The sequence below is a fragment of the Bubalus bubalis genome, chromosome 19 (genome assembly GCF_019923935.1).
Source record: "Bubalus bubalis isolate 160015118507 breed Murrah chromosome 19, NDDB_SH_1, whole genome shotgun sequence".
NCBI lineage: Eukaryota > Metazoa > Chordata > Mammalia > Artiodactyla > Bovidae > Bubalus > Bubalus bubalis.
Genome location: NC_059175.1, coordinates 63629293 through 63652185, shown reverse-complemented (window position 1 = coordinate 63652185; position 22893 = coordinate 63629293). Strand labels below are relative to the sequence as shown.

Sequence of the window (22893 nt, the reverse complement as noted above, 5' to 3'; positions counted from 1 at the left end):
AGTTCCAGGAGGCATGGGAAGAAAGGGAAAGAGAGGGCAAAAATGACATCCTTATTCAAGCAAAATGTTGCCCAAAACTAAGCGACTGCTCAAAATGAGCAATTTCTAAGATCAGCTCTCTAAGGACGCCAATGTCCCTGAATAGGGTCTACTTTCTTCTTTCTGCCACCATGTGCCAAATTTTCAAAGGGCAGCCTCACTTTTCAGGCAGGCAATTTTGAAACACTTGCACAAGTGGTTAATTTGCATGGGCAATTGGCCTCTCGGCTTTCATTTTGACAGCTAAATTGATCTGTCCTTTGTACACTAGAATCTCAGGACCCAGAAAGAGAAGGATGTCTGAGGCTTTTGGAAAAATGTGGTCTCTCAATTCCTATTTATTCATAACAACACATTCAACAAGACTTGCCCTGTAAGCAGTCGCTCGCACACACAAAAGGGACTCAAAATCCAACTCGAGATCGAAATTTGAGATTCAATTCTAAGATCAAGATTTAAGGCTAAAAAATTAAACTATAGCTGTTACTTCCCACTAAAGCAAACAGGATAGGTTTGGGTTCTTAAACTAGCTCTTTGGTCATTCCTTAGGAAGGGGGCACTGTCTGTCACAGATTAAACTCACAACTGGCACCAAAACCTTCCCAGGATGAAGCTGAACTAAGGCAGACAAAGGTCTCAAGCATGTGCATGAAGGAGAAGACGGGATTTGTCCCTGGAAAGAGGGCAGACTGTGAAAATCACAGCGAATTGTTAGTGAAATGGCAGTGGGATAAATCACTCAGAAAACTATTTTCTGAAAAAACGAACAGATAGAAGCTTTTTAGCTACAAAGGATGCTCTCTCACCAATTCAGTAGAGAAATGGAAAGATGTCCCAATCGGATTAGGACAAACCCACACAAGCCAATTCAATATACATGCTGGACTGTGTCAGTTCTAGCTTCTCAATACCTTCATTTATTTTATTAGTATGTGTCCAGACTTTAATGCTGCTGTTTTGCATGAGATAACAGTGATCTGGGCCAAATTGTGTTTTGAATTAAAAGTGAAACTATGCTCTTGTTTTTTGGCTTAAACCCAGCTGCTGCTGCTGCTGCTAAGTCGCTTCAGTCGTGTCCGACTCTGTGTGACCCCATAGACAGCAGCCCACCAGGCTCCCCCGTCCCTGGGATTCTCCAGGCAAGAACACTGGAGTGGGTTGCCATTTCCTTCTCCAATGCATGAAAGTGAAAAGTGAAAGTGAAGTCGCTCAGTCGTGTCCGACTCCTAGCGACCCCATGGACTGCAGCCTACCGGGCTCCTCCATCCATGGGATTTTCCAGGCAAGAGTACTGGAGTGGGGTGCCATTGCCTTCTCCGTTAAACCCAGCAAGTGCAGTGAAATCATTTCATTTCTCCAAAGGCATGAAGAATAAATGGGCATTTAAAACCTGTTGAAATCAGTCCCAGTGATCTATCGGGTCTTCCATTGTCAAAGGTGGGCTCCAAGACTAAGAAAAGAAGATAACTCGTCTCTTTGTTCCGGCAACAGGTCAAGTTGCTCAGAGATGCATTTGTTTCTTGCTTTTGAGACAGCAGCAGGCTTAACACCATATGAATTGCTGGGTGTGTTGTATAACCCAAAACCTACTTCTGTCCTATTTGTCATCCTCTCAATATAAATCAGTGATAAAAATAAGAAATAGGCTACTACGCATTGAACCAGATGGTGTCTTACCTTCCTGTAAACCCGGCTGTGATTAGAATGTGTACACATGTGGGGGAATAAAAAGATTTTCTTTTCTTTGCATTTGGCAATGAGTCATGTCACCCATTTCAGCACGAACTGTACTGAAACTTCCTCCCCAGGAAGAACCAACGCAGTTTCACTAACGTTTAAAAACAACCGTGTCAGCTGCCTTCGATTAGTCATGAAGCCTTTCTGCCCATCCTGCAGCCTCCAGCAAGGACAAGATCTGATCAAATCGGACTTGCTAAACATAACCAGAAGGTCGGGCATGTCCTGATGCAAACCTGCTGTAAAAAGACACCCTTTTTGTATGAATCAAAGATGCTTCCTCCATTCTCTCTGCAACAGGCACACTTCGAAATGTCAACCCAGGATCTTGACTTAAGGGCCCCCCTTCTACCTATATCCCTTTCCTCATCCTTGACCATCATGAACCAAACTATCAGACCTGGGGGAGGGATGCTGAATAATCGGAAAATTTCTGAGCTTACTGATGATTAAAGAAGACACAATCCATCACTCCCCACTGCATTCAATACAAGCCCTGCTTCCCTGGACGAAGCATAAAGAAAAGAAGACCAGTTTAAAAGGCAGATGGTATTTTACAAAATTGTGTTCCGTTATTTTCCACTGACAAGCTCTGCCAGCACAGAGAGCGTGATCCAGGCCATGCCTGACACATACAAACCACCCCGTGACTGTTCCCCTGTCCCTTTTCTCTGTCCCAACCATGGGCAGGTTTTGGGTTTCCTTTTCCTGGTGGCTCAGACGGTAAAGCGTCTGTCTGCAATGCAGGAGACCTGGGTTCGATCCCTGGGTCGGGAAGATCCCCTGGAGAAGGAAATGGCAGCCCACTCCAGTATTCTTGCCTGGAAAATCCCATGGATGGTGGAGCCTGGTAGGCTACTGTCCATGGGGTCAAAAAGAGTCAGACACGACTGAGCGACTTCACTTTCACTTTCACTTTCATAAAATCTCAAGAAGACAAACCCCTCCTCTATTGGATGGTAAGTATGAAACTCACCATGGGCATTGGTTTGTTTGTTTTGTTTTGTTTTGTTTTTATTTTACTAGCTGCTGAGACAGTACCTGCCCTCCTTGTGGTACCTATGAAGTGTATTTATGAATCTAAATCCAGAACTCTGTATTTCTCACCCTTTCCGATTCTATCTTGTTGGCTTGATCTCATCACTCAAGCCAGTCATTCTAAGCACTGTTGCTGCATCCCACCAGGCTCTCTGAAATCCACATGTGTCCCCATGGGATGTAGTCCCCTGTTCTCTGTGACCAGGACACCCAGTGCCTGTCTCCAGTTATCTCATATCACCCTCTGGAATTTGTCTGCTTCCTCTATCAAGGGCTATCATTCTATCCTATTCAACTCTGAATCCCAGAGCCCAGGCAAACATTCCATGAGGTTTCCTTCACTCTACTTCCAAGTTTGTGTAAATGATAACGGACCCATGGACCCAGAGGGCATAATCCTAAAGTCAGCTTCTGGAGACACTCTTCCCTCTTAACATCACATTATCCAATCTGGTATCAGTCAAAATCATCCAGAAAAACAGAATAAATCAAACCTCAGGGGGACTGAGATGCTCTCCTCCAGGTCTGTTGCCGGGCATCCAGCAGGTGCCCAGGTAGGAGTTAGTGGGTGGTGTCTGAGCGGGAGAGAAAGTCCTGTGGGAAGGGAGTCACGCCTTCCTGGACCAGAGGCTTGAGGCATGCCTTGACCCCATCTCTGCTCAAAATAAAGTCCTCCTTCCACCTTTCTTTAGAAGGAGACACCTTTCTGATGCTACTCATACAGATCTGAGTCCCCCTTTTTTACATCCTGTTCAAGCAATTGTAAAATCCAGACTTTATCCTAGACTTCTCAGGGCAAAGAAGCCCAAATGGCTCTGTCCTTGTCTCTTAAGCTGACTAAAACATACACAAGGGTCCTTCTGCAGACTCCCTGAGGGAGTTGCCTCCACACCCCCCAAAATCTCTCTAGATGCTCAGAGATATCCCCCCGAAGGGACAGCTGCTCACAGGAACAGAGGCCAGATAAGAGAACAAGGTCGAACAAGGGACCATCAGTGACAGCCAGGAAAATGCCCTTCCTTAAATGATATAAACATTATCTTTGTACATGGAATGTTCATACTGATAATTCCCTTAGGTAACCCACTTTCCACAGCCATCAGTTGAACTGCCAAGGAAAAATTACTCCAAGTTCTGAACTAATGATGCTCATTTAGACTGGAATGTTTCCTATGTAGCAAGTCTTCAATGATTAATTAAAACAAGATCAAAGTTCTTGGACTTCATTTCTATCATCAGAGCTTCAGGCCCCTTCACCCAGGCTCTGTCCTGAATGTACTTGAACTTCAGCTGGTGGCCTGCTCACACTTGGCCCCTTCTCTCCAGTTAATTGCAGAGTGTTGTTGTTGTTCAGTGGCTAAGTCCTGTCCAACTCTTTGAGACTCCATGGACTGCAGCACAGCAGGCTCCCCTGTCCTCCAGTATCTCTTAGAGTCTGCCCAAACTCATGTCCAATGAGTCAGTAATTCCATCCAATCATCTCATCCTCTGTCGCCCCCTTCTCCTCTTACCCTCAATCTTTCCCAGCATCAGGGTCTTTTCCAATGAGTCAGCTCTTTGCATCAGGTGGCCAAAGTATTAGAGCTTCAACTTCAGCATCAGACCTTCCAATGAATATTCAAGACTGATTTCCTTTAGGATTGACTGGTTTGATCTCCTTGCAGAGTCAGAAAGTTTTCAGCAGCTCTCTTTCACCCTCTTAGTTTTCCATGTCAATTCAGGTTCAGTTCAGTCACTCGGTCATGTCCGACTCTTTGAGACTCCGTGGACTGCAGCTCGCCAGGCTTCCCTGTCCATCACCAACTCCTGGAGCTTGCTCAAACTCATGTGTATCAAGTCGGTGATGCCTTTCAACCATCTCATCCTCTGTTGTCCCCTTCTCCTCTTTCCTTCAAGCTTTCCCAGCATGAGGGTCTTATTCTAATGAGTCAGGTCTTCGCATCAAGTGACCAAAATATTGGAGCTTCAGTTTCAGCATCAGTCCTTACAATAAATATTAAAGACTGACTTCCTTTAAGATTGACTGATTTGATCTTTAGAAAACATGGACATGCTCTGGCCACCTTGAACATGAAATTATGACATGCTTTACCCAGCTGAAAACTTAAAAGCATCTTTGACAACATAGCACCAGAAAAATCAATCTGTTCTTAGGGACATTTTATGCTTGAATTTACAATGCGCATTTTAATCTCAATGTTACATTTTTTGACTCCATTCATACTTACAATTCCCATCAATCACTTTTCAGGCTTATGGAAGTGATGCTATTCCATGAGAGTAATAAGCCCAACAACCGAATCCAGCTTTAAAGAAAAGTCTGTATGACTCCAGTGACGATGACAAAACAGTGATACAGAAAATAAAATCAAGTGACAACAGAACACAGACCTGTCTTTGCTTTGGGATTTTTTTCCAAACTATATGCTCAGGTTTTAAAATAAGACATTCTTGTCATATCAGGTCCCTTCTCTTGGACCAGCAGACAGCCAGCACCTCAGCACAGCTCTCGTGCAAAATCTGTCTCTCTCTCTCTCCTCACAGGTTTCATCAGAGGAACTATGGTCTAATTAAGGACTGTCCTATCAATACAGGCATCACTGTGAACATCAGGGAAATTAAACCATAAACAGAACCCCTCAATCACATGGAAAGCTGATAGCATTGTGGGGAGAGGTGATAAGACCCGTTATTATTCTTAGAACAAAACACCTTGCTCTGCTGGCCGTTTACTTTGTCACGTGTTTCAGATAGCGCTGGGAAGACGGGGCAGGCTATGCATTGCTGACAGTTTCTCAAGTCAAACTCCCTTTCCAAATATTGTTAAAAAGAAGCTATAAATCAGAACAGTGGCCTGAAATGTTGGTGATAGCTGCTTGTCTCAAAGACTCCTAAGTAAAGTGTCAAACCATAACCTGATGTAATGGCACGTCTTTATCCACCTTACTTGATGAACTCCTCACCCTCCTCATATTAGGTCTCTCTTAGTTTCATATTCGGAGAAGGCGATAGCACCCTACTCCAGTACTCTCGCCTGGAAAATCCCATGGACGGAGGAGCCTGGTAGGCTGCAGCCCATGGGATCGCAAAGAGTTGGACATGACTAAGTGACTTCCCTTTCACTTTTCACTTTCCTGCATTGGAGAAGGAATTGGCAACCCACTCCAGTGTTCTTGCCTGGAGAATCCCAGGGACGGGGAAGCCTGGTGGGCTGCCGTCTATGGGGTCGCACAGAGTCGGACATGACTGAAGCAACTTAGCAGCAGCAGCAGCAGTTTCATATTCTGGGGGACATAGGGTGTTTTAACAGAAGCAAAACAGATGCAAATTGGTCATAACCATCCTGAGATGAGAAAGGCCCAGGTCTCATGATTTCCCTCCACTCTGGACCTTGGGAGAGGCCAATGATCCCATCATTCTTGTCTTCACCTGGCCAAGGATGGCAGACGGGAACTCTGCTTCTCAGACAAGGCACCTGACAAGGTGTGGACACCAAGCAACGAGGTTGGTTACTTGGACACCAAAAAATAAGGTTGGTTTTATCTGAACTGTATGGTGAAAAGAAAGCAAAAGTGATCATCATTCAATTGTGTCCTACTCTTTGTGACCTCATGGACTGTAGCCCTCCAGCCTCCTCTGTCCATGGGATTCTCCAGGCAATAATACTGGGGTTGGTTGCCATGCCCTTCTCCAGGGGATCTTTCCAACCCAGGGATTGAGCCTGGATCTCCTGCATTCCAGGTGGATTATTTACCCCTGAGCCACCAGGGAAGTCCTCATAGAATGAAGAAAATAATCATAGCAGAAATCTGAATAATTGAACGGTTTCAGTCCTACACCTAGTCCATCTGTCATCAAAGGATCAACTGTCAATAGAAACACACTCTTCCCCTGACTCCCTGTTTCACCTTTCCCACCACTATCTTTTCCATCTGTCAGCCCTTCAGGCCCTACTGTGCTCATTATGGCTACAACAGATCTTTAAAGAAAGGACAGGCAGAGAAGCTACAATGATGTGAGCATCCCTCCCTCAAGGACGTTCTCTTGGGGAATTGACACTGCTCAGGAGACGTCTGCATTCCTGCTGAGATCACCAGAGGGAGCCCCTCCTCCTTGGTTTCAATTTGCTGTGACAGACACTTAGCCTCACACTTCCCAGAGCAAGATGCTGGGCAGGAATTTCATAACTGTCCTTGGCTTGTCAACAGATGTTAGTGCTCAGGGAGAAACCTCTGTGGCATCTCAGCCAGCAATCCATCCCACATGCTGATACACGATCCCACAAGCAGAAGAGCATCCCCCCTAGATTATTCCAGCCTGGACCTCGATGGCTCCCACCAAGGCATGGAGGTCAGCACTGTGTTTCAGAAGGAAGCTTCAGAGTCCTGTTCGAAGAATCACAATGGGCTCCCAGAAATCAGCCCACATCCCTTAACCAGACCAAAGGAAACTTCCTTTACCTTCCCGGCAACTCTCCCGAAGCCAAATTTACAAAGAGAAACGAGATGCAAACTAACCTTTGTCATTACTTGCTAGGGAGACATGCCTAGTGTGACCTCACCCAGCTTGTTAGTTCAGGGTGCTGTTGATCACTAAAGCTCTAAAACCACTGTTCTTCTCCAGGTCAAAGCAGAAGCACTCATGTTCAGAAAAAACACAGGCGTCAGGACAGGCAGGAAAGCTTCCAAAGAGGCCTAATTCCATCAGGAAGCAGGAATGTCTGAGAGCTGCTTCAGAGGTTGGGAAGTTTTCCACCAGTGATATGGCCACTGCCAAGGACATAGGGATGCACAAAGAATCCTGCTTCCTGAGAGGAGCTTAAACATCTCCTTCGTACCTATAAGATTCAGAGTACAAATGGAGTTGGACAAATGCAGACATTACTTCTTTCCTATAGTAACTGATAGTCATGAAAGAAGAAGAAAATGGAGTCAATGCTCTGCTCTTTCTTGATTCCACATTTACAGATTCTGCATTTGCGAATTCTATGCCTACTGGCTAACATTTATTTATAAACGCAAAATGTTCTGTTGGCTTTAAGTGCAAAGGTAAGGAATCAATTATATGTTAAATAAGGTGATTTCAAAATATGAATAAAATGTTCTTTATTCAGAAGTTGATGAAGACTTTGTGACCAGAGGCTCACAGGAACCTAACCCTGTGTGTGCCCTAGAAGCAAGGATTTAGAAGCCGACTAATTGAGGGTTCCCAATGAACTTACATGTCATGAGTACCATGAGTTGTGCTGTGTGCTCAGTCATGTCCAACTCTTTGCAACCCCATGGACTGTAGCCCGCCAGGATCCTCTGTCCATGGGATGTTTTAGGCAAGAATACTGGAGTGCGTTCCCATTACCTCCTCCAAGGGATCTCCTCGACGCAGAGATTGAACCCGAGTCTCCCGCATTGTATTGATTCTTCTGTACTACTGAGCCATCAGGGAAACCCATACTCCAGGAGGATGGACTAAATATTGAAGGTCACGAGCAACAGCCTGACCCCCCTCACCAAGTCCCAGCTCTCCTCAGGAATGTCAGGCGCTGGCTGACATGCAGGTGGGCGGCAGGACGGCATGAGCATGTCACACAGAGGAGGGGCCACCTCGATGGGGAGATGAGGGGTCAGACAATAGGAACTCCAGAGACACAAGCTACCTGATTGTTCCCAAGAAGCCAACTACCAGCCCTCTGGCTTCCAAGGAGCCCAGAACTCATGATGCTGGCAGCAAACTGTAGGAGCCCCTGGTGCCTGGCTGTCTGGCACTAATCTTTCTGAAGTCATCCTGGAGTGACAATTAGACCCCTCAGAAACAGACATCTGGACAATTCAGGGCACCGGGGATGACGGGCCGGTGGCCAAGGTCATTTGCTTGCCGCATGGTGGCTCCGGCTTTGGCTGGCAGGGCCCCTCATAGCTCTCAGTGCATAATGTGAACCAGATCCCCATCTTCCACAGCAGACAATGATCCTTGCTCCCTTGATTTAAGGTATGATTACAGTCTAAAGAGTTGATTGTGCCTTATTACACTTGAGATAAGAGATTCCTGACAGCCAAGGCTATTAACTTGAATTTCCAAACGCGTCACGCTAGCCCTCTGACATATTCTCATCCGTGGTACATCAAACAGGGGAGTATTTTCTTGCTGCTCAATGTGTAAAGGAGAAAAAGTTAAGCTGGTACAGAACAGAGAGTACTGTTTCTGTTTTGTTCTCCTAGTCCGTGACCATCTTAATTCAACTGTCACGACACTACAAAGTACATTGAGACCTTTAACATCAAAAAACAAAACAGGCAAGGCAATCCATAAAGGCCATAAAATAAAAAGGCCCAAAGCCATTACTTGCTTGTTTCTTTGTGGTTTTACAGGCTTTTGCCTCTAGACACCTCTCCCCTTTTATTACAATATTAAGAATTATAATTACCACCTTTTGGAATGATTGACTTCCTTTTATAGAGGGAAAAAAAGAACACTGAGCATCTTTCCCCACCTTCACCTCTACACTGGGAATTGTCAATAGAAAGAGACCAAAACTAACAGAAATGGCTCATAATAAAATGATGCATATACCATTTCCCAAGTTCAGAAAGGGTACTTTCAACAATGATCACAAAAATATGTCGGTCCATTCCACAATTGCATTCACAGAGAAAATCAGAATGACCTATAAATAACTCAAACCTAAGAATTATGGATATGAGTCAGACACCTGAATTTTTATTTCACCAGCCTCAGACAGGACTATATCTCGCCCATACCTGAGGCTGTGGTTATTGCAAACTAACCACACCTCTCAAGGAGTTCCCTGGTTAGTTAGCGTATCGTGGGCTTAGTCCTTGAGACTGGGAGGCAGTGAGCCAACATGAACAGGCCAGGACAGGAAACGGGTTTCAAATTGGGATCAAGCAGTCTTGTAATAAGAAATTGTGAGAATTTTTAAAATGACTATTCCATCTGGCTTTCCAGCCAAAGCTGGTTCTAAAAATTCCCTGATCTCTCCAAATACTAGATGCTAAAATAAGGACATGCGTATAGATGTTAACTGAGTTTTAAAAAGATCCAGTGGCAACATGAAAGGAAGGCTTGAGCACTACCAAAATTCAGAGCTGAAAAGCAGAGAAATAGTCAATATTGGACTAAAACTTTCAGAAGACCCTTTCAGAATGTGAGTGAGTCAGAAGGGTATGTACACATTATCTAGAGAACCTCAAACGCAAAAAAGCACTGAGGGAAGAATGTAATGAAAAGAATGTGAGGACAACCAGAGAAGGTGCGTAGAAAGAACCAAGCCTTGGTCTGCCAGTTTCAGCAGCAGTCAGCTTTTTGTTTCCAAGTAGACGGCAGTTGCAGGCCTTAGACTGGGGCATAAATTCTAACTAAACTAAATCTTTCTGGGTTCCCTGAAGAGTTTTCCACTCATCAGCTTCATCTTTCAGCAGGGTATGAGCTCCTTGTTACCCAACTCAACAAAGAGCTGCTCTGTCCCTGGCTGTGCCAGGGAGAGAAACACGTGTCCTAGCCGCACTAGGTCTTCCTGGGAAGTTTAATCTCTCTTCTACAATCCACTGAAAACAACTCCTTCTGTAAAGACAAGCACTGGGGATCTGGGTGAAGGTGAGAGTTGGGATTTGCCTGGGGAAGAAGAGGGAGTAATTGGAAGCCGAGACCAAAACATAACAAAACAAGAAAATGAAACCCCCTATTTTCAAGGCAATATAAGGAGAACACAGAGAGGGGAGAAGAAAAGAGAGCCATTTCTGGTGAGAGAGCAGAGCCCAATTAGGGACACCTGTGACTTTGGGAGCTAACAGAAAACAGATGTGGCCGTGGTCTTGGCCTCCTGAGCCCTCAGCCCAGTCCTAGGGCGGCCAAATGGTACCCCAAACCACAAACGGGCTGGAGGAGCCGGGCGAGGACTAAGTGGGTCCAGCTGCAATAACAAACCAGAAGGGTCGAACCACAAAAGGCTTTAAAAATAAACACTGTGATTCAAAGCCATGGGGAAAACCCAGCACTGGGGGAACTTCAAGGAGTGCTGGACCTCACCAGACCTCATTTTTAAAACCATTTAGAACTGCCTTTCAATGAGGTGTTTAAATGACAACAGAGAGGCCTGCCTCACTGAAGGAGAACAGGATCAAACAGAGAAACCCTCAGAAGAAGCCTGTTCAGGCTGTTCTACAAAGAGACCCAACTGGCCTTTCATCTCCCCATGGAAACATCCTTCGTCTTGAACATGCCTCAAAGCCCCCAGGACGCTGAAAGCTTCCAGAGTCTTAATACTGTTACCCCCTAGATTTTCTGAATCAATCCTAACAAATTAGCCCAACTATGTCTCTATTTCAGAGCTTTGGGAAAATAATTGGTCTCCCTGTTTGTGCTAAAAACCTGCTGCTTCTAAGTTCAATTCCTGAAAGTACAAACTGTGGCCCAGAAATTTCCGAGTTGTTTTTAAAAAAACACAATAATAATAAAAAGACATCACCCATGCATAATGGTTGAATGGCTGTGCCTGACTGAATCTACAACCTGCTCCATCTTCTTTAAGAAAAGTTGGGCAAAGGCTCCCTGATGGACCAGAAGTGGCACCCTCCTCAAGTTCAAAGGCTGACACTACTTTCTACCTGCTTAGTAGGAATGTGGCTTTTTGTTTTGCTTTTTAACTTTCCTGAGTGGTTTCCCATACAGTAGCATCAGGTTAAAGGGAGGGCATGAGCTTTCAAAACTATGCATGCCAGCTTCCTAACTCAAAGCTGGTGCTCACTATTTCTATCATTAGGACAAATGGAATGGTTCCTTAGACTAAAAAAGGGGAAAAGTCTAGAGGATTGGGGTTCATCATTTTTTTTCTTTCATTTTTACAATATTGTGTTGGTTTTTGCCATACAACAACACAAATCAACCATGATTATGTATACACCCACTCTGTCCCCAGCTTCCCCCCTCTTGCCCCATCCCACCCCTCCAGGTCATCACAGAGCACCAGACTGGACTCCCTGTGGTACACAGCAACTTCTCACCACTGATCCATCTTGTACCTGATCAGGACACGTGCTGACTGATGTTCCTTTCTCCATTCATCCCACCTTCTCCCTCCCCTACTGTGTCCACAAGTCTACTCTCTACCTCCGTGTCTCCTTTCCTTCCCTGCAAATAGGTTCATTGAAAAAGACCCACGTATCCTCAGTGTTCATAGCAGCACTGTTTATAAAAGCCAGGGTCCATCTGTTCTATGAGGCAGTGTCTACCACTTGACCTTTCTCGGCTTTCCTGTTTCATCTATCAAATGAAGTGATATGTTTACATTAGTTTCTTTAAGGCCAGTTTCAGGTCTAGAAAATCTAGCTGTCTGGGCATTTTGTTCTTCCTCTGTGTTCTACAACTGTGAAGACTCATTCTATGCCTACCATGACATTTTACCATGACATTTTTTTCTCCTGGCAACTTTTCCAGAAAAAAATAAATAAATAAATAAGAAACAGCCATCTGATATCCTCTAATGTACTTGGTTGGCCAAAAACTTCTTTCAGATTTCTCCATAACATTTTACCGAAAATTCTAAATGAACTTTTTGGTCAACTCAATAGAAGGATGACATGTTTTGAAAGGGTCATAGGACAAGTTTTTGATATAAAATACAAAAGAAGAAGGGAACATTAAAAATCAGTGTTTCTCCTTTCAAGTGAGAATGGGGACAAGCATACAGGCATTACCATGTGGAAAGGTCCAGATAGCTGATGACATACAGGTCTTGTTTTTTTCCCTAGTGATAGTAGCTTTGTTCTATATCTTTAAGTCCTTCTAAAATTGATCAGATCAGTCCTTCGATCTTTTGCAATGTTTCAGGATAATGTAGAAAGTGTAAACCTGCGTTACGTGCCTGAAACTAGGAGGAGCATTTGCCTACGATGTACTTTGCTCAGACATTCAGCTGCTCTACTGTGTAGGCCCATCAGAAGCAAGCCAGTTAATAAAACACAGACTGCACACACCCATCCACGTGTGGTCCAGCATGTAGATTCAGGCAGGTAACAGATCACCCATCGATCCCTAGAAGGCAGATGTAGACTGCTCTGGGGCTGCACAATGAGTCCATAAGTTGAGACTCCAGGATACACTCCAGGGTGCACTAGCAGACTCCAGGATGTCCATAGTGTCCCCAGAGAGCTGCTTGTCCATGTTTGCTGTGAAATATATCACAAGAAGTGTCTTCCATGGACAGCAGTGCCAACTCCAAGGACCATGTCTGAGCATCAGTACATAGGGGATGCTCCCTGGTGGCTCAGATGGTAACGAATCCACCAGCAATACAGGAGACCTGGGTTCGACCCCTGGGTTGGGAAGATTCCCTGGAGAAGGGAATGGCTCCACTCCAGTATTTTTGCCTTGAGGATTCTATAGACAGAAGCCTGGCAGGCTATACGGTCTATGGGGTTGCAAAGAGTCAGATATGACTGAGTGACTTCCACACGAGAGCTAACAGGCAGGTGTAAGAAGCAAAGAGGCTCAAACAGGGAGTTTCAAAGGGGTACACATTTTATAATCAGACTAGTATCAGTACTGACATCCTTTAAATCTGTCACAAGCTACCTTCGGCTTCATTTAGGAGAAGGCAAGCTATGTTGGATGAAAACTGATTCAGGGAGTCTTAGAAGACTAAGCTCTTGATTTCATCTATTTTGAAAAACAAAATATGGACAAGAAAGATTTTTACTCAATTGTTGTTCAGTCTATACTGACTGACTCTTAGTGAGCCCATGGACTGCAGCATGCCAGGTTCCTCTATCCTTCACTATCTCCCAGAGTTTGTTTAAATTCATGCCCATGGAGTCAGTGATGCCATCTAAGCATCTCATCCTCTGCCGCCCCTTTTTCCTTTTGCCTTGAATCTTTCCCAGAATCAGTCTTTTTCAATGAGTCAGCTCTTCGCATCAGGTGGCCAAAGGACTGGGGCTTCAGCTTCAGCAACAGTTCTTATAATGAATATTCAAGGTTAATTTCTTTTAGAATTGACTGGTTTGATCTCATTGCACTCCAAGGGACTCTCAAGAGTTTTCTCCAGCACAATTTGAAAGCATCAATTCTTTGGCACTCAGCCCTCTTTATGGACCAACTCTCACATCCATACATGACTCCTGGAAAAACCACAGCCTTGACTATATGGACAAATCAATTCTAATCAAAGCTGGAGGCAATGATTAAACACATAGTGCATTTTATATGATATTATAAGGTTAATATCTATTTTTTTAATTTCTCATAATTATATTGCTTTCATTAAAAGTTGGAAATGTCTCCCAGAAAGTTTCAGGAAGACTCTAAGACAGCTCCCAGGCTACCTGCCTTGCAAGATCTGCCTGCTTGAAGATAGCTGGGACATGTGACTTGCTTCTACCAACAGAACACAAGAAAGGTAAGGAAATATGAGTGATTACATGACTCTTACATTAGAGTACAGCACCTGCTTTGCTGGAGTTTCTGTCTCGCTAGCTGGCTTTGAGAAAGCAAACAGATGAGCTGGAGAAGCCCATGTGGCAGGGAGTTCTGGGCAGCCTCTAGTGCTGAAGGAAGCCCCTGGCGCAAAGTGAACTACTAGGCAATGGACCAAGAGGCAGACCCTTCCTCAGGCAAGCTTTCAGATGATACCCCGACCCTGGTCAACTGCCCTTGATGGTAGCATTGCAGAGAAGCCAGGAAAGCAACACGCAGACTCCAGAAACAGTAAGATAACAGATGTGTTCTTTCAAGCTGCTAAGAATTTGTTACATTATTTTAATATGCTAGTAGATAAATGATACAGACCATTAGAATGACACAAGCACTTGTATTTAAATAAGCTTTTTCACAGATCAGTTAAAAGTGAACTTGGTTCTCATCGATCCATGGTTGGTAACTAATGGTCAAATGTTGCTGTTGTGATTGTATACAATTTTATTTGTCTTATTAGAGTAAGGTCTTGCTATCTTTAGAATGACTGGGGAGTAGTGATTGGAAAATGAGAGTCAGCTATCCACAATGCTTGATTTTGTACTGTAGTTAAAAATAATCTTATTAAAATCAGCTAATTAAAAATACATATTTGTAGTTTATGATAGAGCAGTTCACTTGGATGCAATCTCAAAAATGACAGAATGATCTCTGTTCATTTCCAACACAAACCATTCAACATCACAGTAATCCAAGTCTATACCCCAACCAGTAATGCTGAAGAAGCTGAAGTTGAACAGTTCTGTGAAGACCTACAAGACCTTTTAGAACTAACACCCAAAAAAGATGTCCGTTTCATTATAGGGGACTGGAATGCAAAAGTAGGAAGTCAAGAAACACTAGCAGTAACAGGCAAACTTGGCCTTGGAATACGGAATGAAGCAGGGTAAAGACTAATAGAGTTTTGCCAAGAAAATGTATTGGTCATAACAAACACCCTCTTCCAACAACACAAAAGAAGACTCTATACATGGACATCACCAGATGGTCAACACCGAAATCAAATTGATCATATTCTTTGCAGCCAAAGATGGAGAAGCTCTATACAGTCAGCAAAAACAAGACCAGGGGCTGACTGTGGCTCAGACCATGAACTCCTTATTGCCAAATTCAGACTGAAATTGAAGAAAGTAGGGAAAACCACTAGACCATTCAGGTATGACCTAAATCAAATCCCTTATGATTATACAGTGGAAGTGAGAAATAGATTTAAGGGCCTAGATCTGATAGATAGAGTGCCTGATGAACTATGGAATGAGGTTCGTGACATTGTACAGGAGACAGAGATCAGGACCATCCCCATGGAAAAAAAATGCAAAAAAGCAAAATGCCTGTCTGGGGAGGCCTTACAAATAGCTGTGAAAAGAAGAGAAGTGAAAAGCAAAGGAGAAAAGGAAAGATATAAGCATCTGAATGCAGAGTTCCAAAGAATAGCAAGAAGGGATAAAGCCTTCTTCAGCGATCAATGCAAAAAAATAGAGGAAAACAACAGAATGGGAAAGACTAGAGATCTCTTCAAGAAAATTAGAGATACCAAGGGAACATTTCATGCAAAGATGGGCTCGATAAAGGACAGAAATGGTATGGACCTAACAGAAGCAGAAGATATTAAGAAGAGATGGCAAGAATACACAGAAGAACTGTACAAAAAAGATCTGCACGACCCAGATAATCACCATGGTGTGATCACTGACCTAGAGCCAGACATCCTGGAATGTGAAGTCAAGTGGGCCTTAGAAAGCATCACTATGAACAAAGCTAGTGGAGGTGATGGAATTCCAGTTGAGCTATTTCAAATCCTGAAAGATGATGCTGTGAAAGTGCTGCACTCAATATGCCAGCAAATTTGGAAAACTCAGCAGTGGCCACAGGACTGGAAAAGGTCAGTTTTCATTCCAATCCCAAAGAAAGGCAATGCCAAAAATGCTCAAACTACTGCACAATTGCACTCATCTCACACACTAGTAAAGTAATGCTTAAAATTCTCCAAGGCATGCTTCAGTAATATGTGAACCGTGAACTTCCTGATGTTCACGCTGATTTTAGAAAAGACAGAGGAACCAGACATCAAATTGCCAACATCCCCTCAATCATGGAAAAAGCAAGAAAGTTCCAGAAAAGCATCTATTTCTGCTTTATTGACTATGGCAAAGCCTTTGACTGTGTGGATCACAATAAACTGTGGAAAATTCTGAAAGATGGGAATACCAGACCACTTGACCTGCCTCTTGAGAAACCTATATGCAGGTCAGGAAGCAACAGTTAGAACTGGACATGGAACAACAGACTGGTTCCAAATAGGAAAAGGAGTATGTCAAGGCTGTATATTGTCACCCTGCTTATTTAACTTATATGCAGAGTACATTATGAGAAACGCTGGACTGGAAGAAGCACAAGCTGGAATCAAGATTGCCGGGAGAAATATCAATCACCTCAGATATGCAGATGACACCACCCTTATGGCAGAAAGTGAAGAGGAACTAAAAAGCCTCTTGATGAAAGTGAAAGTGGAGAGTGAAAATTTGTCTTAAAGCTCAACATTCAGAAAACGAAGATCATGGCATCCGGTCCCATCACTTCATGGGAAATGGATTGGGAAATAGATGGGGAAACAGTGGAAACAGTGTCAGACTTTATTTTTTGGGGCTCCAAAATCACTGCAGTTGGTGACTTCAGCCATGAAATTAAAAGACGCTTACTCCTTGGAAGGAAAGTTATGACCAACCTAGATAGCATATTCAAAAGCAGAGACATTACTTTGCCAACAAAGGTTCGTCTAGTCAAGGCTATGGTTTTTCCTGTGGTCATGTATGGATGTGAGAGTTGGACTGTGAAGAAGGCTGAGCACCAAAGAATTGATGCTTTTGAACTGTGGTGTTGGAGAAGACTCTTGAGAGTCCCTTGGACTGCAAGGAGATCCAACCAGTCCATTCTAAAGGAGATCAGCCCTGGGATTTCTTTGGAAGGAATGATGCTAAAGCTGAAACTCCAGTCTTTGGCCACCTCATGCGAAGAGCTGACTCATTGGAAAAGACTCTGATGCTGGGAGGGATTGGGGGCAGGAGGAGAAGGGGACGACAGAGGATGAGATGGCTGGATGGCATCACTGACTCGATGGACGTGAGTCTGAGTGAACTCCGGGAATTGGTGATGGACAGGGAGGCCTGGCGTGCTGCGATTCATGGGGTCACAAAGAGTCGGACATGACTGAGCGACTGAACTGAACTGAACTGAAGCGTACATAGAACAATATTCAATTGAACTGCTCTATCATAAACTACAAATATGTATTTTTAATTAGCTGATTTTAATAAGATTATTTTTAACTACAGTACAAAATCAAGCATTGTGGATAGCTGACTCTCATTTTCCAATCACTACTCCACAGTCATTCTAAAGATAGCAAGACCTTATTTGTCTGATAAGACAAATAAAGTTGTATACAATCACAACAGCAACATTTGACCATTAATTACAACCATGGATCAATGAGAACCAAGTTCACTTTTAACTGATCTATGAAAAAGTAACCATGTTCACCTTTAAATTGACCCATGATTACCATAAAATGCCACTTCTACTACTTTCAAAGTTTATTTTCAAAATTCTGATAGTTTGTTTAATGTGTTCCTGAAATGCACTCTAAGACATTGTGATTGATGTTAACAGTAGTCTAAGTAAAGGATCTGATTGTCTGAACAGCATGAGGAAGGTATTGCTAAGTTGTGTCATGTAGACTGTTTCACATTTGTGAGGGATATTTAGTCTGCAGGATATATTGAGACAGAATAGAAAACGAAAAATAGAATTACCATATGATCCAGCAATCCCACTCCTGGCCATATATTCAGACAAAACTATAATTCAGAGATACAGGTACTGCAATGTTCAACTCTATTCACACTAGCCAAGACATGGAAACAACATAAATGTCCAGTGACAAATGAATGAATAACGATGTGGTACATAAATATGATGGAATGGTACTTGGCCATAAAAACAGTGAAATAATACCATTTGCAGCAATATGGATGCAACTAGAGATTACCATACAAAAGTGAAGTCAGAAAGAAAAAAAATACCATAAAATATCATTTATATGTGGAATCTAAAATATGACACAAAGGAGGCTATCTATTAAACAGAAACAGAATCACACACTTCGAGAAGAACAGACAGGTGGGTGCCAAGGGGGAGAGAGATGGAGTGAGAGGTTGAGGTTAGCAGATGTAAGCTGTTATATATAAGACTGATAAACCCCAAGTTCCTACTGTACAGCACAGGGAACTATATTTAATATCCTATGATAAACCAGGAGGAAAAAGAATTTTTTAATGTACACACATATATATGTATGTATAACTGAGTCACTTTGCTGTACACCAGTAATTAATACAACTTTGTAAATTAGCTTTAATTTCAATACGAAGTCAATAAATAAAATATTAAAAAAGATTAGTTTCTTATACTTATAGAGGATCAGATCAGATCAGATCAGTCGCTCAGTCGTGTCCGACTCTTTGCAACCCCATGAATCGCAGCACTCCAGGCCTCCCTGTCCATCACCAACTCCCGGAGTTCACTCAGACTTGCATCCATTGAGTCAGTGATGCCATCCAGCCATCTCATCCTCTGTCGTCCCCTTCTCCTCTTGCCCCCAGTCCCTCCCAGCATCAGAGTCTTTTCCAATGAGTCAACTCTTCGCATGAGGTGGCCAAAGTACTGGAGTTTCAGCTTTAGCATCATTCCTTCCAAAGAAATCCCAGGGCTGATCTCCTTCAGAATGGACTGGTTGGATCTCCTTGCAGTCCAAGGGACTCTCAAGAGTCTTCTCCAACACCACAGTTCAAAAGCATCAGTTCTTTGGCGCTCAGCTTTCTTCACAGTCCAACTCTCACATCCATACATGACCACTGGAAAAACCATAGCCTTGACTAGACGAACCTTTGTTGGCAAAGTAATGTCTCTGCTTTTGAATATGCTATCTAGGTTGGTCATAACTAGAAATCCAAAATCAACATGTCAGCCAATTCATTTCCCTAGTGAGGGCCCTCTTTCCAACTTAAAGACAGACTGCCACCTTCGTGCTGTGGCCTCAGATGGTATAGAGAGAGAAGCAACTTGATGATGTCTCTTCTTACAAGGGCCCTAACCCCCTCACAAGTGGCCACCCTTTCAGCTTCATCTAATCCTAATTAACTCCCAAAGGCTCCATCTGCAAACACTATCACATATGGAATAAGGACATCAATATATAATCTTGGCAGGTACATAACTGAGCCCACAGCAGTTATGCATGAAAATATTTTTCTAAGCATGTTTATGAGTTAATTTAACCTCATGATTGCTTTGCTTAAATACACTATTTCTGTCAATGTTCTGTTAAAAGAGTATAAAATGCATGTAATAAAATATCATCTTTTAGTACATATAATAAAATATCATCTTTTAGTACATATAATAAAATATCATCTTAAAAGATGCTTGCTCCTTGGAAGAAGAGCTACGACCAACTTGGACAGCCCATTAAAAAGCAGAGACATTACTTTGCCAACAAAGGTCCATCTAGTCAAAGCTACGGTTTTTCCAGTAGTCATGTATGGATATGAGAGTTGGACCATAAAGAAAGCTGAGAGCTGAAGAATTGATGCTTTTGAGCTGTGGTGTTGAAAAAGACTCTTTAGAGTCCCTTGGACAGCAAAGAGATCCAACTAGTCAATCCTAAAGGAAATCAGTCCTGACTATTCATTGGAAGGACTGATGCTGAAGCTGAAGCTCCAATAGTTTGGCCACCTGATGTGAAGAATTGACTCATTGGAAAAGACCTTGATGTGGGAAAGATTGAAGGCAGGAGGAGAAGGGGAAGACTGAGGATGAGGCAGTTGAATGGCATCACCAACTAGATGGACATGAATTTGAGTAAGCTCCAGGAGTTGGTGATGGACAGGGAAGCCTGGCATGCTGCAGTCCATGGGGTCACAAAGAATCAGATACGACTGAGTGACTGAACTGAACAGAATAAAATATAACATGCTATTCAAGTAGGAAAATTTTGCTGCTTACTCAAAGTTAGATATTTTCACTCAAATCATCCTTTGGGATGAAAAGTGGGAAATGTTTCCCTCATCTTGACATGTTTACCAATTTGAAACAGAACCAAATGTCCCAGGTTTACATTCTCTAGCTCCCGGAAATTATGGAATTCTTTATTTCATAGAATTCATTCCTCTCTTGTCATTGAAAGTGTACAATACAATCAAATGAAAATAAATGCTATATTAAAGCCATGTACTCATCTACTTATAAAATGATAAGCCTTTGTCATACTGTTTTGAAAAATTTTAAATAATTTGTGGCCTTAGGACTTAAATTTGCTTTGTTATCTATCATCTATGCTGCCATTCTTATAGAGAGTAAGACTTCAATTATTAACTCTGTTTGCTGTCTTAGATGTCCCTTAAGCCTTGCCGAACAAGTAGCACATGGCTGTTCTTTGGACCAAACCCCAAAGACAGCCAAGTAAACCAAACAGTGAATCTCAGTGAAATGTATATCATTTTGGAAATGCTTATTTTCTTAGTAACAGGCTTTAGCATCCATTTAGCATAGAGATTTCCTAACACAGAAATGATTTTAAAAGCTCTAGCGCAGGGAATTCTCTGGCTGTCCAGGATTAGGACTCAGCACTTTCATTGCCTTGGGCCTGAGTTCAATTCCTGGTCAGGGAACCAAGATCCCACAAGCCACGCAGCATGGCCAAAAACCAAAACAAACAACCGAAAAGCTCTGGGACAGAAGACCTCCACAGACATGTTTCTAAAGAAGACATATAGATGAAGAGATGCTTCACATCACTAATTATTAGAGAAATGAAAATCATAACTCCAGTGAAAATCATAACTACAAGTACAATTAACTCATACTAGTCCGAATGGCCATGATCAAAAAGTCCACAAACATAAATGCTGGCGAGGGTGTGAAGAAAAGAGCACCCTCCTACACTGTTGGTGGGAATTTGGGTTGGTAAAGCCATGACAGAGAACCGTCTGGAGGTTCCTTAAAAAACTAAAAATAGAGCTACCATATGATCCAGCAATCCCACTCTCGGGCATAAATTCAGAGCAAACTCTGAACCCAACATTCATAGCAGCACTATTGACAACACCCAAAACATGTAAGCAACAGAAGTCCACTGACTGATGAATGGATAAAGAGGAGGTGCTACATACATACAATGGAATGTTTCTCAGTCGTAAGAAAAGAATGGAATAATGCCGTGTACGGCAACATGGATGGACATGGAGTATGGATGTAGTATGGACATCATACTAAGTGAAGGAAGTCAAAGACAAATAGCATATGATATCATTTATATGTAGAATCACAAAAAATGACACAAATAGACTAACTTACTCACAAAACAGAAATAGATTCACAGACATAGAGAATTTATGGTTACCCAAGGGGAAAGGGGTCAAGGAGAGAAGGACAAATTAGGAGTTTGGGATTAAGAGATACACATTACTATATATAAAACAGATAAACCACAAGGTCCTAGTTTATAACACAGGAAACTATATTTAACATCTTATAATAATCTATAAAGGGAAAGAATTCAAAAAAGAATATCCATCTCTCTATATATAATACACCTGAGACTGAACAATAGCAAATATATAATATTGTGCACACATTATATATCTAATACTGTATCACTTTGCTGTATACCAGAAGCTAATACAATGTTGTAAATCAACGATACCTCAATAAAAATTTTTAACTAAAAAAATAGAAAAGAAAAGAAAACACACACACGAAGGTCTTTATCGTTCCCCTATATATTTCCATCATTATGATGGTTGTGTTGTTGCATATGATCTTGGCTTAAAGACCAAACTTGACCCCATCCCCACTCTAGTGCTAGGAGTATCTGTATCCCAAATGTGAACTAAATGTATAGCAAGTCTTCCAAGAAATAAGGATGCACCTTATATCTAAAGGGCTTCCCTGGTGGCCCAGACAGTAAGGCATCTGCCTGCAACGCGGGTGACCTGGGTTCAGTCTCTGGGTCGGGAAGATCCCCTGGAGAAAGGAATGGCAACCCACTCCAGCACTCTTGCCTGGAAAACCCCATGGACAGAGGAGCCTGCTAGGCTACATACAGTCCATGGGGTCGCAAAGAGTCGGACACGATGCTTCCCTTTCACTTTTCACTTGTATCTAAGCTCTCAAAAAGAATCATAATATGGAGAACACTCAATTTATTTTAAACAAAAAAGTCTTATTAGGGAAAGACATGATCTGAAACAAAACAGGCCAAGGATTTTCAAGTGCAAAGCAGACTTCCGACACAACCATCACTGAGCTCACTGAAACAGTTAAAGAGAGAAGGGAGATTTGGTGCTAAAACTGCACTTGAAAGAGGTGCTCTTGGTCCAGAAGAAAACAAAGCCACACACAGATACAAAGTGTCACCTAAACAGTCAAAGGCATCAGTAGCCTCTGAGAAGGACAAGCGGTTTGGACAGTATTATTAATAATTAAGCATGATTTTCCTAGCAAATTAGTTTCTTTTTTTTCCTTAAGCTTAGTTGC

General features: G+C 42.6%; 1 protein-coding gene across 1 annotated transcript in view; it reads right to left on the bottom strand.

Moving 5' to 3' along the window:
* The window catches only part of SEMA5A (semaphorin 5A), a 565459-nt gene that overhangs the window by 435198 nt on the left and 107368 nt on the right, over positions 1-22893 (bottom strand). The gene's annotated exons all lie outside the window — the stretch shown is intronic.